The 17144-nt window shown below is 40.3% G+C and overlaps 1 protein-coding gene across 1 annotated transcript in view; it reads left to right on the forward strand.

Annotated features, from left to right (window-relative positions):
- foxj3 (forkhead box J3) overlaps positions 1-17144 on the forward strand; it is a 97749-nt gene that overhangs the window by 37316 nt on the left and 43289 nt on the right. The gene's annotated exons all lie outside the window — the stretch shown is intronic.

Consider the following 17144-nt stretch of genomic DNA (forward strand, 5'->3'; position numbering starts at 1 on the left):
AACTGGGAACATAGTACAACATATATTGTATGTATTAATGGATTCTAAAAATAATCGATTGTGACAGCACTACAAAATTTAATATTTTTTCAAAAATTTACTCTTCTTGTCAGTCTACATGTGTAGGTATCATTTTTCTGAATTGTTGACCAATCTAAAGTGTTTAAAATAGCTTGTTCTCTTTGATTATGCAATGTTAATGGTTGGAAAAAAAAACATGGGGTCTCCTGAAAAGTCCCATTTAAGAGACTGGCTTTACAGTTAGGGATTGGTGAATACAAGGTGATACAAGGCATCTGTATCAGGCGGATACCTGGCTTTCTTTCAAGGTATTGGTACTCGGGCTGCCCTCTTGTGGCCATTTTACGATCAGGAAATTAGAAGAATAGAAAATTGCCGTCGATTTCATGCAATTTTAAGAGAAAATGCTATACCGGGTATAAATGGGCTTTTCTTTAAAATTAGCTGTGATTGTTTTTTTTTTGGGGAAGTTTTATGTATCAATAGAACTAGTGGTATTGGTACTTAGTGATTACTCAAGAGTTGAGTAGTCGTACTGGTACCAGTCTGAAAAAAAAGTGATATCAAACATCTCTATTTACAGTAATGTCATGATGGTGACGTATTTCTTCACCTTACATGACTTCAGATGAGTCAGTTGGTTTTGAAATGACGACGACTTGAAAGTGAACCAGCGTCACGGAACAGGTTGCGTTACACTTTCTAAGAAGTTGCCAACGTTTGAAAGAAAGTTTCAATATTTCGTCTTGAAATGATTGTTTTGTGGGCACAGGAAAACAAAGTGATGTGCCAATCATCACCAATCAGCGTTGCAGCTTCTGACAAAACACGCCGTCAAGACAAACCACAAGTGTCACCAAATCACGCAAAGTGCCTCACTTTGCCAAATGAAAAACTGATGCGGACCCGCGTAAAGTGTGAAACTTCAGGATTAATATTCAGAGAAGTGGCTTCTGTCCATGCTAACACGCACTAAATAGCCCATTCATGGGCGGTATTATTCATTGCAGATGCCTTGATAGGAGAAGGCCATTATGCAGAAGGAGAGAGCCAGTGCTGTGTCATCATCTCAAGGAGCTTGTGATATACGGAGATGAAGCTATGCTGATTGCCTTTTAAAGGGCCCAGATGGAAATTGATATTAGAATGAGTTTTCCAATCAGTCGACGTTTATTGGAAATAGAATCTTAGGCACTGCTTTATTGCAGTCAGACAAGATGAATGAAGCCCATTTCCTGAGGCGACAAGATCTGGCGCATGTATAGACACGGCTGTATGGCGGGTGTCTTTCTGTGTGTGTGTTCGCAAGTGAGGCGCGAGATTAGAATGCATATGTTATTTTTAATGGTTTGATTCTTGCTTTGCCGGCTCGGGCTTTTGTATGGAAAATCATTTTCTCGTTTCTTCTACCTTCATCCTCGCTTAATTAACGGTTGGCAACTTCACAGTCAGACAGACAAAACACTTTTGTTGCAAATAGGACAAACCGGGTCAAAACAGTGCAAGAAATTACACTAATTGCTCTGCACGGTGCCTACACGACATGGCTCAAATTGCTATTGACAGTTTCACATACCGGGGGGTCCTCTATTTATGACAGTTTTATTCGCACGCTCGTGACATGACCGGAATTTTTGAGTTTATAAGTAAGCTCTCTGTTACAGTGTAGTCTACCACTAACTGAATAACAATATCACTAACTTACAATACGAACACTTCTTAGTTCAGAAATATACAATCACATGAAAAAACAGGAAGTACAGCAGTAATTAGTGAAAGCCACTGTTGCTCTCCAACAAACATTCTCTACATCACATCATATCATCCAACTTGCTATGTCACTGTGTAGAAAATGTACACAGCTCCAGTAATATTGTGTCTTTGCTGGGTTCTGCTGTGGGTCTGGCGCTGTAATTTTGTGTGATCTCTGTTTTCCTCCTGCCCTCAATCCATCAGATAAAATTCCTTACCTGCGGAGAAGTGAATACAGGATACCCTCGTTATTTGTTTGTGTATCGCTGCGTGGTTTTTGCAGTTTTCGACAATATAGGAGTTTGTCCAGTTTACTCCTAATGATTACACAGGAGCACTCGCAAGTTGGAGAAATATGATGTTTCATTCTAATGTCCAATATGATGTTTCAGTGACCTCTTAGTGCAAAACAAATGCTAAGGGATAATGCAAACCATCGTTCCGTAAATCAAAGCTACGAGCTTGTGCAAAACTCGGTTATTTTTCTCCACACTTACAATTCGTGCTTCTGTAAACACTTTTGTGGGATGAATTATCGTAAATTATTTTGCAAGGATAATCCCGTCAGTACTGCTGCTTCCCATTAAGTCCCAAATACGTAACTTGACTAATAATTTTCAGTTGTTTTTAAATTTTATATCATTTGGTAACCCTCAGATCAGGCAGCAAATTAAGTGAACAATTGATTTCATTTGTGCATAGCGTAGACAAAAAGCGGACATAAAATGTAAAACAAGCAGCATAAATACCTAATGATGCTATTGCACTGGTTTGTTTTAGATATAATACCAGTAGACTCACTCTTGTATAAACTGAGCATGTAGTTGACACATTTGTAGTACTTTAGAGTTGAGTAAAGGCTTGCAAAGATCAACAGCATCTGGCTTCAAATGTGGACTGCAACTGTAGAAATACCACTCACCAGTGCAAAAAAAACAACATCAATCAATCTGACACGTGCGCAAGGAGCCTGAGTCACAAGTTAACGCAGTCCCCATCCTACCACTGTTTTTTTTTTCTTTATGGAGAATCTGCACCAAAATAAACAGTTCAAAAGATGTATAAATTCTTCTCATTGCATCATAAGACATTTTGAATGGAATCCAATCGAGCTGTTTCCATGCCCGCGGTACTGGAGTGAGCACTAGTAGGGTATTCTTAGTACTTCTTTGACTAATGTTTTTTTTTTTTTTCCCCCCTCCTTTTTTCTCTTCCACATCCCAGCACACACACGCTTATTTCCTTTCAAAATATTAGGAAAGGCTTGAGATGCTTCTTCCCTGTCATCAGGAGGTCACATTTTTATATATAGTAATTAGGCACAGAGTACATTTTATAGGCTCTCTTGAAATTGCTTCATTTCTCCGTCGTTGGCACCCATAATAATTTGAGTGAAGATGCAGACTGCGATGCTAGCTTCTTCCCTTAGCCAACAACGGCATAACCTTCCATAACAGGTGCTCGCAATATATTTATCATATACTTAAATGTTTCACTTGTGACATATTTCATGATTTTATTTTATTTTTATAATTTTGAAAATTATAGTAAAAACCTAATTCACAATTTTAAGAAATTAAATATGTAAGTCATACTGTTCGGCATTTTTATGTTTAATGAATCTATATAAGTTTTTCACCTTTTTAAATTAACCTACTGAAACAACTGAACATTTCTACTAAATTCAACTTTTTACTGTGATGCACCTGTCCTATACCTACTACTTGTGAACAGAAGGCATCTTGTATTACAATAAATGTTTCAATGTACTTCAAAAGTGTTTACTTTTACTCCTCTAATTTGTTGTATCCAGTGTACTAATGTCCTCTCTGCCCTCCCTATGATACTAACACACTGAGCTCAGCTCGTCTGTATGCGTAATGATTGGAAGCACGCGTTCCTGGTGCCTGGGAGTGGTGAATGTAGGTCGGATGTAGTCATCACTCCTCCGTTCTCCTGGAGACGTCAGCTGCTGGAATTTGGGAACGCTCCCTCACATGTTAACACACTAATCACAACACCAGCTCGTTAAAGACTCCACTTTTAAGAAATAATGAGTCAGGAGCCATGTTGAAGATAATTCTGGAAAATCTAAAATTGTGAAGGTCACCTTGTTGGGGATGCACGATCTGAGAAAGTTAATACCTTTTTGGGATTTTTTTTTTTTCCAGTGCAGTCTTTGGCACGTCGTCTCGCACTTTGCAGTTCTAAGCAGTCTTATGATTCAGGTCTGTATTCCTCTTCTGTATGGCAGGCATTGCTTTTTGGAGGGTGGCCAAGTAGCTTGAGGACATTTCAGATTTAAGGATTCCTAGAGATTTATCCATGAAAACTCTCTGAAATGGATATATTCTGTATCGATGTGTTTGTCAGTCCTACCCCTTTAAAAATAATAATAAAAAAAAACATCTGAAAGTCAGCCTGCGACGTCTCAGGAATTTTAAATGGACTTGAGATGTTTTGGCTAAAACATCACCTACACTATAATCACTTTATGTGGCTTACATTTGGACAAATACAAATTGTCTATGTGTATGAGTACAGCACATTGGAGTGGACCATCTAAAGTGGTGCAAAATGTGTTTCTGTGATGATGATTGACTTTAATGTTTTGTGACGATGATGTTTTGAGCTCAGATTTCTTTTTATCCTCTTTTATTCTTCCTGTCAACTTATTGTTTAGTTACGTTATTGTACTGAGCAGCCAGGACAGAGACCCGGAACCACATAGATAATTTGCATAAGACAACTGTGTGGAAATAAAACATTCGGGGTTGACAGGTTTCATTCTGCACCCGAGCATTACAGCTATCTTTTTTTTTTTTTTTTTAAATACAAGAGGTTTAATCAAATGTATCTAAACTATTTTTGACTTGTCTAAAAAACAGACTTTAAATCTTGAGGCAATATAATGTCACAAGGCTCCCATGCCAGAGGAGTTATACAACACTTCTTAGAGTCAGTTGATGTGTCCTACAGAGTTATAAAATTAGCTATCAAGCTATTACACTTAAGATTGTTTAATAATTGCAACATGGAGTTTGGCCATTAGTATCGACCTGTAAAAAATAAGATTTTGCTGACTGCAAGATGTGAATAAGTACTGTTTGACAGCTCTTGTATGGCATATCATTATAATATGTTGGTGTTCTTTGGAAAGTGTATGAGTGTTTGCGGCATTGCATTGCTGTCTTTGTTGAGCATATATTTGCTGTGCCAGCTGCATAGATTTGCTGCTCCTGAATTTTATAAACCGCTCGGCCAAATATATTGGCAACCCCACAACTCACAGCTCCTTAAATTGGTAGCTCAACCGGACCGGCCGGATTGATTTTTGAAGTCTTCGTTGTTACTAAGAAACACACGCTGGCTAGTCTATCTCAGCCACTAACTGTGTGCACTCACTCTTTAATTACCAGCCCAGGTTGTGCAGTCTGAAAATGTAAGACTGACCTTAAATCTGCTCAGGAAGAAGTGTAGCCAGCTACACATCAGCTGTCAAATACTGACCTCCACTGTCATCTCAAAGCCTCTCTCAAATGCTTGCAGGCTCACTTGGGTAAAACTCACGTAAATCCCACAACCCCCTTTCTTTTCTTCTAGGTGAAAATCTGGAGCACATTTCAAGCAGTTTGACAACCTGGAGGCTGTTGCTATCGGTGTGATTTTTATGATTTCTCTTGGGTACCTGTGCTGGAATGAAAATGAGCTACAAATGTAGATTAGTCATGATTAACCAACAAATACCAAATCTCAATCAGCTTTTACTTAAGTCCGACGCTCGTACCTGATTTTGTTAACAGGGAAATATGGCTTTGGTCTATAAATGGTCCGATGTGCAAAGACGGGACACACAACCACCTTCTGCAGGAGGCCCGGACATTTGCTCTCATCTCATTATAAAATGCAAATACACACAACTCTAAACAGATCAAAGGTTCAACTTGCCATTAGATCTGAGGCTTCATAATGGCCGCCTTGGGCAGTTGGCTACATTTAATGGAGAGTTTTGGTGAGCAACCAGCCCTTCAGGACATTACTAAGGAGATAATGTTCCGACTTCTGACTTGCAACTAGCTCCGCTGTGGAAAATCTCTGTTCCTGTTGCTTATTTAAATGCAATAGGGAAGGAAGAGTTCAAAAGTACGTACCTGACTGTGAACTTCAATACCAACTCGTGTTCTTAGGGCCTGGAATCTCTAAAGTGTAAAATTGTCAAGTTTAAAATCTGACATACTTCTGTGATGGATATCATGTTTTAAAGCTAAATCGAACAGTACTTTTGCAAGAAATTGCTTTTCTGATTGGTGATCAATAAATCGCGAGCAGCATTGTTTATGTGGCAGCCTGTTTTTTGTTAGTTCAAATATTGGTAACAAAAAAGTGATTGCAATACAATTTGTAATTTTTGGTATATTAGCAAAAAGACACCGAAGTTGATGCACATAATTTGCTTTTGTAAGCCACATAAGTATGTGGTGGGGCAAATGTAGCCTCCGGGCCTTGAGTTTGACACCTGTGGTTTAGAAAACGTTTTTTGTTTTTTTTTTGAAAGCTAATTAATCTAGTCATTTTGGATGCTTGTTTACGTTACACAGCTGGCAGATAGTTTCTAAAAAATGAAAATTAATAAATGCATTGACAAAATCTAGCCATCTATTTTCTATCGCACTTAAAATCCTTCTTGAATCATGGGTCTGCTGGAGCCTATCGAAGCAGAGGAGCAGATTTTGGCCAAGAGGTGGATACACCCTGGACTGATCGCTGGCCTTTCACAAGGACATAGCAAGACAAACAATTGTTCATGCTCACATTTACCTGTGGACAGTTTCAAGGATTCAAATAAAGGTACTTAACATGCAGGATTTTGTAATGTGGGAGTAAACTGGAGTAACTGGAGAAAACCCACACAAGCACAGGGAGAAATGCAAACTCCACACAGGAATGCTGAGATTTGAACCTCAACCTCAGACCTGTGGGGCAGACGTGCGAACCACTATTCTCTCACTCAAACACCAACATTTTCAAAAAGTATTCATTTTAGTCTTGCCCCGAATTCTGTGGTGCAGCAAAAGAGGCTAGGTGGCGGTGGACAGGAACTGACTTTGTCGGCTTGTGGGAGGGGCGGTGACTCACTCGGCAGCCGGCTTGATCCTGCCGTGCAGCGGGTTCCCATGTCAGGAAGCTCCAGCCTGGCCGCCCGCCCACCAGCCTCACCTTGCGCCCGCCTACCGGCGCCCCACCGCTCACGCTTGGGTCCTCGGAGTGGGCGGGGAGAGCAGGCAGGCAGGCTGGCAGGCCTTGGCGCGCATTTTTTTTTTTTTTTTTTTTGGCAAGGAGCCGCTGTCCCCACACTCTGCTGAAGTGCTAACTGCAGCGCAGAACATAAAAGGCCCGAGGCTGCTACCGCTTCCTCCTGTGGCCTGCAGGCCTGCGTAGAGTTGTTGGCTTGAAATTTTGGATGTTTTTGTGACAGTCCTTACTCCCCCTCAGTTATGCTTTCTGTTACCATTCTCAACCTCCTTCTTTTTTTTTTTTTTTTTTTTTTAATCAGAGGGTCCAGCGATGTGCGCTAAATGCCATTGACGAGGGTCACCCTTTGATTCTGTGAACTTCCTCCTCGGTGATCGTGATTGTGTTGAACTCATTACCTACTAGCTCATAGTCCAAGACACTCCCCTTTGCTCTGAAAGAAACAGATGTTGATTTCTACATGCATTCTTAGTTACAGCTTCGGGCATTTCAAAAAACACTTAATCAGTTTGTATTGTTGAGGCATGCTTTTTTTTATTTGGCAATTACAGGAAAGTATGGTTGTTGGATCGCTCCCTGAATAGTAGTACGCCAGTTAGAGCTGGTTTCCCTCCTGTTGGATGCAGTCTGACCTGCATACTATTTGTAAGTGTTTAGCTGGCTGTCACAAATGAGATGTATGACATTGACATTTATGCTTCATGTCGAGGTTTTTTTTTGGCTGGATTTACACTGCAGGTCCAAATGTCCAAATCCGATTTAATGCCTTTATGTATGCTATTTTCTGACTGTCTATTTCCATGTACATTTCAAGTAACAGATTCCAATTATGGCTGTGTTTATATTGATGGAGTACATGAAGCAAACCACATGCTGCCACATTTTTTAAGTAAAATAGCACTCTATATTGTACTTTAGTGATAACATAAATAGAACGTAGATTTCAACTGTTTGTGAATTATGATCAATTCATTGTAGCTCCTTTTTTTCCCCCCCTTGTGTGCGATTTGGCTACCAGGTGGCAGTAAAAAAAAAACAGTCAAGCATAAAAACAAAAGAGTTTTACTCAACTATTGTAAGTGACTGAGTACTGCAGTGATTAGTTGTAATAGCCCAGTGCTGGTTAATATGTCATGTCAAATCACAGCACATTCTCGTGGAAAAGTAGCTGAATATTTCAGAAGTGATTGAGCTGAGACAAATAAGAGCACTCTTGAACCAAATGATTTGCATATTTTTTCTTTTGATTGCGTTGAATTCAATCGACGAATGGGATTGTTATTTTTGGTAAAATGTCGCACAATAAAAATATAATGGAAATGCTGGACCATCAGTATTGACATAATTGGCTTTGTTGTTAGACGCACTGTGTTGACGTCTATTGTTTATAGCAAATATTTTCTGTAAAGTTACTCAAACATCTGGTTTCACTATTTGACTGCGGTTGACCTAAAATGCAATCGGCATGACCGGAGTCTGCACATAAAGCAAGGTCAGAGACAATCCCCATTGATGCCCGAACACCACGCTACATTTTCACTCACATTGAGGTCACAGATGGTGCCTTTTTACTATTGCCTCTTGTATGTGCGCTCAGATGTTTTCCTTTTTTTTTTTTTGCCCCGACTAAGAGAAGGGAGAAGGGTGCGCTGATGAATGCTGCATGCTAAAAATAGAGCCCAGCCTTCGGAATCTGCCTTTAACAGTGAATCTGCCTGTTAAACTCATCCACGCCGGCTTATACCCGCTTCTGCTGCCAGTGGTGTCGCATTTCAAGTCAACAAATTGTGATTTAATGCTAACCGGTGTCTTTTAATCTGTAGTGATTTAGCACTTAGAATTGGAACCGCCGAGGTTGAACGCAATCCATTACGAGGAGCTAGTCGACTTCCAACTTGACGTGATTTTAAAGCGATTGTTCTCATAGGAAATAATGTAAAGTGAATTAATTTTTCCAGGGTACAACTTTTTTTTTTTTTTCAATCATAAAGCCCCTACTAATAACATTTGAACTGTTGTACACATACCCAAATTGATTCCACTTTACACAATGAAAATCAGAAACGTAGCTAGCTACTCATTTTCTGAGAAATAAGTACTTTTTATGTTGTTTGGAAATTAAACGTTTCTAATACTTTTATATTATAAAAATATAAATGTTTTTTCTTGACCCAAACATGTCAAATAATAAATTTTAGATCTGTAACTACTATTGCAATACTGTGATGATGTGGAACTGCGATATTTTTGTTCAAGGACTATGAATAAGACTTTTTTTTTTTTTTTTTTTTTCCGGGGTAACAATGTAACAGGTTAGTACGAGGTGGCGGGTCTGTTAAGCTACGATCAGTCAATGAAACATTTCTGATGGTGCGTTTCCATATGTAGTCAATGCATTTTGCGCAGTCAAGTACATTTGCGTGCCAGGTGGCGCAAATGAAGCGTTTGCAACAAAAACAATTCTCCTTCACCCATTTCATGTGGTTTGCCGACGTGAACTTTTAATGGAGTTGCGCCAATCGGCGTCGAGAATATACTTGCTTTGTCATACACAGCAGCGGCACAAGCACAGACACAGAGCCAATAATGTTTAAGGAAAAAAAACAAACAAAGAAACAGCGTGGTGAAATCAAAATAATGTTGGACAATATCATTGCAGCCTGCGAGACTCTGACGTATTACAACACAGGCAGCTTCCAATAGCGGCTCTGATCAAGCCAAAAAGTAGCAGGCTTGGTGAATAGGGAGTGAGGAAGTTGGCGTATCTGGTGAGTGTATTGCATTGTTTACAACTGTTGACTTGTCAACCAAGATTGCATTTCTTAGCCCAAGTACACAACTGCCGGTCACCAGATTGACTAACGATGTTCATACAAAGACCTCTGACTATTTTTTATTTTTTTCCCTTTCCCATGGATCATGTAGTAATGTTAAATCATAACGACTGCTTCAACACAATATGGCACAAAGGGATTTTTGACAATGTTTGGTTCACCTTGAAAAGTTTTGACATATGGTGTGATCAACTTCCAATGTGTTTTTAAAATGAGCATTCCATCCTATCTCATCTTGAAGGTAATTAATACAATTTGTAATTAAGGTAGTGTGTTCTCCCCGAAGAACCTGCTTATCTGGCAGCACTGTAGCACACATGCAGTGAAAGGAAACAGTCGCAGGGCTAATTAGCAGAGGCAGAAGGATTTTTCTTAAAATCAAATATCAAATAAAAATTGTACCTACCTGAGACTGCTAGCACGGTCAATGGTGTGCATCCTGCCTGAGGTAAGCAGTGAGCTGAATATGAGCTCAGCTGCAATGCCCGACATCCAGACACCGGGTCATTCGCATCTGATAAAAGGAGCAGAATGGCGCCCGATGATTGGCATTTTCATAAAATCCGCATGGCAAGTAATTACGCTGGAAATCTGAGATTCCTACGCTCCGGCAATTATTTAACCCCCCTACCTCACCTTCCGTGTCACCCTCCCACTCGCGCCGTTCACCATTTTTATTTTAATGAATGGCTTTACTTGACTGCTTCTGCCTGCTGTTTAATGCAACTTATTGACACTTATGTCAATATTTCAAAATATGTTTGTAAATGAAGCAGTCGGGGCTTCTTGTCCTTGATATTTTATCATCCCGCTAGTGTGTCCTCAGTGGGGTCAGCGTCCGTGTGCACGTTGTGGTACAGCAGCACAGCTGCGGCAACCGAGCGGAACCGGTGATGGATGACATGCCAAAAAGGGCCGCGCCGCCTTCCCCGGCGCCGGTATTGACAGGCGCGCTTCTTGTCGCTCACGTTCAGCCAGCGTCGGGCTGGGCTAATCGCGGGTCACGCCGGCCACGGACATGACACGTGAAGATCGGAACCGTAATTGCTCATCTGTCAATGTCACGTCCTCAACACTGTTGAAACACTGCATGCAACTTATGTAAAAGTGTTGACATGGTCCAACCTAGACTTTTCCAGCTCGCTGTCTGGCTGGCGTTACATTAGTATTCAGGTTCAACATTTTTTCACAGGGTGTACTGTTTACATTATTCATTTGCATAAGTATTGTGATTGTTGTCATGATTATCATTCATTTTCAATACAGGAACAAGTCAAAATTTGTTATAGAGCGTGTTTCATAGTTAGGCAGTACAGTGAACGAGTGGTAGGCATGTCTGCCTCGCAGTCAAAAGTTTCCTGGTTCGAACACATGCTAGCTTTCTTCCACATTCCAAAAGTGTGCAATGTCGACAGTGTAGACCAAAAAAAAAAAGGTAATTTGGTTATCCCAACACCATTTGTTTTGGTTCCTCAGTAAATACACAAAATGTGTTTTTGCTCACAGTGCTGACAATCCAAAGTCCTTCAACATGTCCTGTGGCCAGCCGCAAAGCCGCAGCCTCCCCCCACCGCTTAATTGTGTCCAAATTAGTGCGTTAATGTGGCCGCGCGGAGGGTTGGCGGGCGTGCGGAGGTTTCTGGCCTCTTTTGACCACCGCCGTGTATTATTAATGGGTCAGAAAGTCTAGTAGCTCCCTATGAAGTCAGCTAATGGACTGTCGAGTGGGCCTCGGATTTCCCTCTCAGTAGAGGATCAAATCGAGCACAAGTATGGTTGATAGTTTGTAGGGGTGTGAATTGCCTAGTACCTGACGATTCGATTCGTATCACGATTCACATGTCACGATTCGATTCGATACCGATTAGTCCCGATACGAATGGTCACGATTCGATACCGATTAATCCCGATACGAATTTATAAGTCGATTGTTGCGATTTTTTTCCATTCAAATTTAGAAAATACTATCAGTAAATTTGTACATGTACACTGTAAGATTTGTATGAATATATTTATCTAAAATTTGAGGCTTATAACCGTGAGCCACTGTACACAAACAGTTTGCAATCTGTTTCACATTTGAACAGCATTAAAATAAAAATATTAAGGCTTAATGTGCCGTTCATATAACATTCTTCCATGCTCAATGTGTGAATCCTAAAAAAAAAAAAAAAAAAAAAAAAAAAAAAAAAAAAAAAAAAATCGAAAAAAAATAATCGATTCTGCCGATTATTGAATCGATTCGAGAATCGCGCGATGTAGTATCGCGATATATCGCCGAATCGATTTTTTTTAACACCCCTAATAGTTTGTAGAAGTTTAAAAAAAAAAAAAAAGGTTGTGCTTCAGTCATGTTTCAGTCATGTGGCCAACAAGATGTTGCTGCTTGCCCTTCTTTTGTGGATTTGCTGTCTGCGGTGATGGTTTCCTCGGGCGCAGAATGTCACAATATTGTCTTCTCGTGAGAACTCAAGAATCTAATGAGATTAGTTTGCAAGTTGTTACATGATTTGTTGCCGTTTTTTTTTCTTTTTTTTTTCTTCCCCCAAACAATCCTACACGTTCATGCACTAGTCAAAGGCCAAGTGGTCAGCTGAGATCGGCTCCAACACACCCGTGACCCTAATAGCGACAAGAACTTGACAAAAATAAAAGGATGATTGGATTGATAAGTTGTCAGTTTGTTATTGATTGTTGTCATTTACTTGATTGAGCACATTTGATAAATAATGCTTTTCTTTATTAGTATTGGTTTTGCCTGCTCAGTCTGCAGATGGTGTAAATGTCGTCTTCTTCAGTCGGCAGTAGTTTGAAATGCACACGACTGACACCTACAAGATTGAGTGGAACATCGATGACCCGGACATATACAGTTTCAGCAGTCAAGGCGGGACTCTACGCAGTCAATTCACTTGAGCAGTGTGAGAGGGAATTTGAAAATAACACTACGAAAATTGTGCCATGTATGTCGAGCTTAAGAAGCATTTTATACAAACCGATAAAACCCCCCCCAAAAAAAGAAAATTAAAAAGAAAAAGAAGAAAATAGACATTTGTTCAGCTTGTTTTAATGCAACTGCCGTTTTGGAGACTAGTCTTAAAAATTATGTTATCGTCAGGTGGAAACTTCTGGATTTGTTTTCACAGTCAGTGGCAATTTGAAACACAATTCCTGTAAGATGAATTATTAGATTTATTTCCAAATACTGTACATTATGCAACTTTGAAGATAATGGCTGAATGTGAGAAACTGAGAACTTTATAGTTTAGATTTGTGGATATATAGCATTAAACTGTTTTTCTCGATTTCTATGTTCTTGATTTAAAACAAGTTCCCAGTGATCTAGTTATGCGACTGGCGTGAGTCCCTAACCTTTCTTCCCCCACTATATATTGACCTGTTTAGTTTATTGACAAAATGATCTGATAAAGGGAAAAATGTTTTGTTTAGCTATAGCCAGCTTTAAGTGGCTATGATAGACTAATATATATATATTGCTAACTTTTACAGTAAACGGGAGGGGAAAAAAAATACCATTCTGCTGCAGCCTGAGAGGAATGAGGTCAATTCTCAGCGAAGTCATTGTCTTCTGTCTCAGAAGTGGATTCAGCTCTGGTGGCTCGAACATGTAGTGATGTGTTGGTGAAGAAGTAAGAATCTTGCAAAATTAATGAGCGTCCATTTTTCTGATCATTGTTTTGGTACTTGATTAACAGTTAAGCAGGGCATGATTTCAGTGCATTCAGACATGTCCACAGTGTTTGAGAGCGCCAACAATGGCTTAATCTTACGATTTTGAGGCCTCGTTTCTTGGTCATTTTCTTTAGCATATGAATTTGGCAGGGAAATTTAGAAGATGGGGACTTTTAGTGCTACTGCAATGATCTGAACATAGAGTGAGAGCGGTGGAGTCAGGCGGTATTGTGTGAGCTTTGAGCTTAAGGTGTGAGTTTGATGTAACAACTGCAAACTTGGAAGGACAATTTTTAAAGAATCAACAACGTGATCGTGAAACCGAAAATGGAACTTGATTTGGCGAAAAGGTTTTGACATCTCAGTAAGTACCAATATAAGTAAATGGTATTAATTATTGTTAGTATTATTACTATCAAGGGGTATGCAAATGAATATTTTAAGGCAATTATCTGTTTTGTGTATGTACAACCTTTCCAAAATCTCATCAAAATGTATCCTGACATGCATACTGTGTAACAAAGCAGGGTCGATCTTTATGTAGAGGTGCCGGTTTAGCATATTTTTATATTCCCGGCACGGCATTTTGCAGCATTCATATCCCTCCATGCTGCTGAAGCACCCACAAGAAAAGAATGCACAGCGAAGTGGCACACAATGACTTTCCGTGCCGCTTCGCCATTCGTCCAAACTCCTAAATGGACAGTTGGCACCGCCCCGTCACCATTAGTCGTCGCGCTCGCTTCTTCATTGTTAGTGCACGCCGTCGTCAGCAGGCTGCTGTGAGCCATTGTCAGAGGCCAGCATCTTCTTCTTCTTCCTCTTCTTCGGGCTGATAATTAAGTGGCGTACTGACAAACGGCTTTCATCAGATCTCTCATGTGGAACTGAGAGCATGCGAAGGCTTTCAGGGAGGATAAACTGGGGGACGTCACTTTGCCTCCAATCCTTCCTGGCCAAGTGCTGCTTGCTTCTGCTGCTTCTGCTGCAGTGTGTAGCGCAGTAGAAAATTACAGAGAACCACACAAAGCCCACTTTGCGTATAACGTCGGTTTGTACAGTTTTCCTGGTTTGTCTCACTGGTCAGCCACACAGTCTGTTTTCCTCTTTGACAGTCTGGCCGTCTTTTTTTTTTTTTTTTGGGGGGGGGGGGCGTAAAGACAAACTGCACAGGAAAACGAACAAAGCAAGGAAGGGATACTGTGTTGTATAACACGCCAAATGTGCCTAGTCACAGCGTGGATCGCATTGGTGACTACAGATAAAAATAAAAAAAGTCTGTTGTTAATGAGCCTTCATTATGAAATGGTGTTTGTACGCGTTGCCAAATAAGGCCTGTCAGTGGATGCTGGCGGGCGTTCAGCCAGCACTCTCTTAAATGTGCGTTCACCTTTAAAGTTTATAATCAGAGAGATGAAAAGTCTCTTATAAGTATTATGTGAACTTGTCGGTAATCAGGAGATCTATCTTTAGTTTAGCAACTAATTATTTGACTTGGTCATGGTGAACAGGTTTTTGTTTTTTTTCTCCCCCTCTAAAATGCTCATTCCTGATGTAATCAAATTAGACCCGGTTTCCCACAGGACTGTTTGAAATGCCTTTGTGGTCTCTCTGCACACACCTCTGCTTGTTTGAGAAAGAGAAAATGCCAAGTCATCAAAGGTTCACTGCTGCCAGAGATGTCGTCGTTCTAGACCAATCAGTGCAATTTAGGTTTGGTATGGTACATGTTTTATGGCCTTCTATTGTCCAAAGCTACAAAGCGTTCTAAAATGACAGATTCTAAGGTATCCTGCCACTTGTTGGCACCCTTCCGTTTAGAGTGCGAGCTGCATTACTTCACCTAAAGCTAGACACGCTAGTATCTGGTGTACGGTTGGCAGAGACTCTTCATTTTAACGCAAAAACAGGAATAGAATGGAAAAAACACAAAAGCCAACAGTTTGCAAACTAAATGTGTCTTCTTGTTGTAGCAAAGACAAAAATACCAAATATTAAATATCCTCGTGTCGTGCTGATGCCATGAAGAGCTATTGTAGTAGCTAAGGCCAAATCTCCATTTACCATTCTAAACGAATAGATTAAAGGGTACCACTCACCTAAGAAATGGGACTTTGCCTCACATATTGAAGGGCAATCCTGAGCCTAGCTTGGCATGACATCATCAGATTTTTACGGTTAGTGGACACAAACTGGCATGACATAGCAAGCCTTGCATAGCTAAGTTCAACTATTGACCCAAAAATAATACAGTAATAAGCTATATATTATAACAATTATTGGCTGAATCTTGTATAGTTAATATTTAAAAATGTTTACACTGATTTTTTTTTTTTTTTTTTTAAACATATAAAACATAATTTGAGTGACATGGAATCATTGCTTCCTCAATTACTTGTTTCTCAGCATTGTGATGCTGATGTAAAGATTCTTAATACTAATACCTTTTCATTAATTAATTAGTGGTTGAATTAAAAAAAAAAGTGTGACTTGGTAGTAAAGCAGACAAAGGAATACAGCACACGTAACAGTGTCGCACCAACATGGCATTTGGAATTATATTTTCTTTAGGTAAATGAAAAAAAAAACTTGTTCAAAACACTATTTAGACGAGAAAACGATTACGTTTTTTGTGGTCTAAATGGGAAGTGTTTTGAAGGACGGTTCTGGCCATATTTGTGGTTATAAAACATGTTTTCCCTTGTTGTTTAGTGAGCATACGGAGAGATCGTCATAAAATACAAGGTTGAAGCTGGAACTTTCCGGATTTCTGCATTACTGCGAGCAGATTCACTACTGTGAGAGTTCATCAAAACCAATTTCCCCCCAGGGACGGTATAATTCCAGGTCTTAGTTCCCATCTCAGGCGTGTTGTATTGACAAGTCGGCCTTGTGAATCACTGCCAATTCTGAAGGAGGTGCGTGACCGTCATAATTTCTCTGCGATTCCTTCTTGGTTCCTTGCCAGCGACTGCCCTCCGGAAGGTCAGGGATGCACTGAAATAATCCACTTAATGGAAGCATGCTTCTTCGCCCGTGCTCGCCGTTGCATTGTGGGCTAGCGCGGCATCACCGGGCCTCGAACAAAGCGCTTTTGACTGTGAGCGAGACAGATTGCGACAGACACAAATAGCGGCCAGGGAGAAAGGAGCGGTGAAGACAGGCGGCTCTCTCAAGCGCTGTGATCAAGCCATGCCTCATGACTGACCTGCCATTCAGTGTTGCATTAAGGGAATTCCCCCCTGCCGCCCCCACCATCACCAACACACAGTTTTTTTTATTATATTAAAGGAAGGGCTGCTTAAATGTAGCTTTCACGCTAGATGCCTCAAGTGCATCTCACAAATAATGCAGGAGTCTGCTTCTCTTCTGAACCCCAACAACCTCCTCAAATGTGTGCAGTTCTATTCCAAGTGTGTCTTGAAAGCAACAAAGCAGGTGTAGGATAAAAAAAAAATTGCCGGATGAGGGTTGTATTGAGTTCAGAACATTGATATATAGGAGCGTTTGGTCTCTACCCTCGGTGCTTCTGCTCAAGCGGGAACATCCTTGGTGCTACATTCATAAACTTCTTATGTGCCTCTAGAGAAC

Source organism: Festucalex cinctus, chromosome 8 (genome assembly GCF_051991245.1).
Source record: "Festucalex cinctus isolate MCC-2025b chromosome 8, RoL_Fcin_1.0, whole genome shotgun sequence".
NCBI lineage: Eukaryota > Metazoa > Chordata > Actinopteri > Syngnathiformes > Syngnathidae > Festucalex > Festucalex cinctus.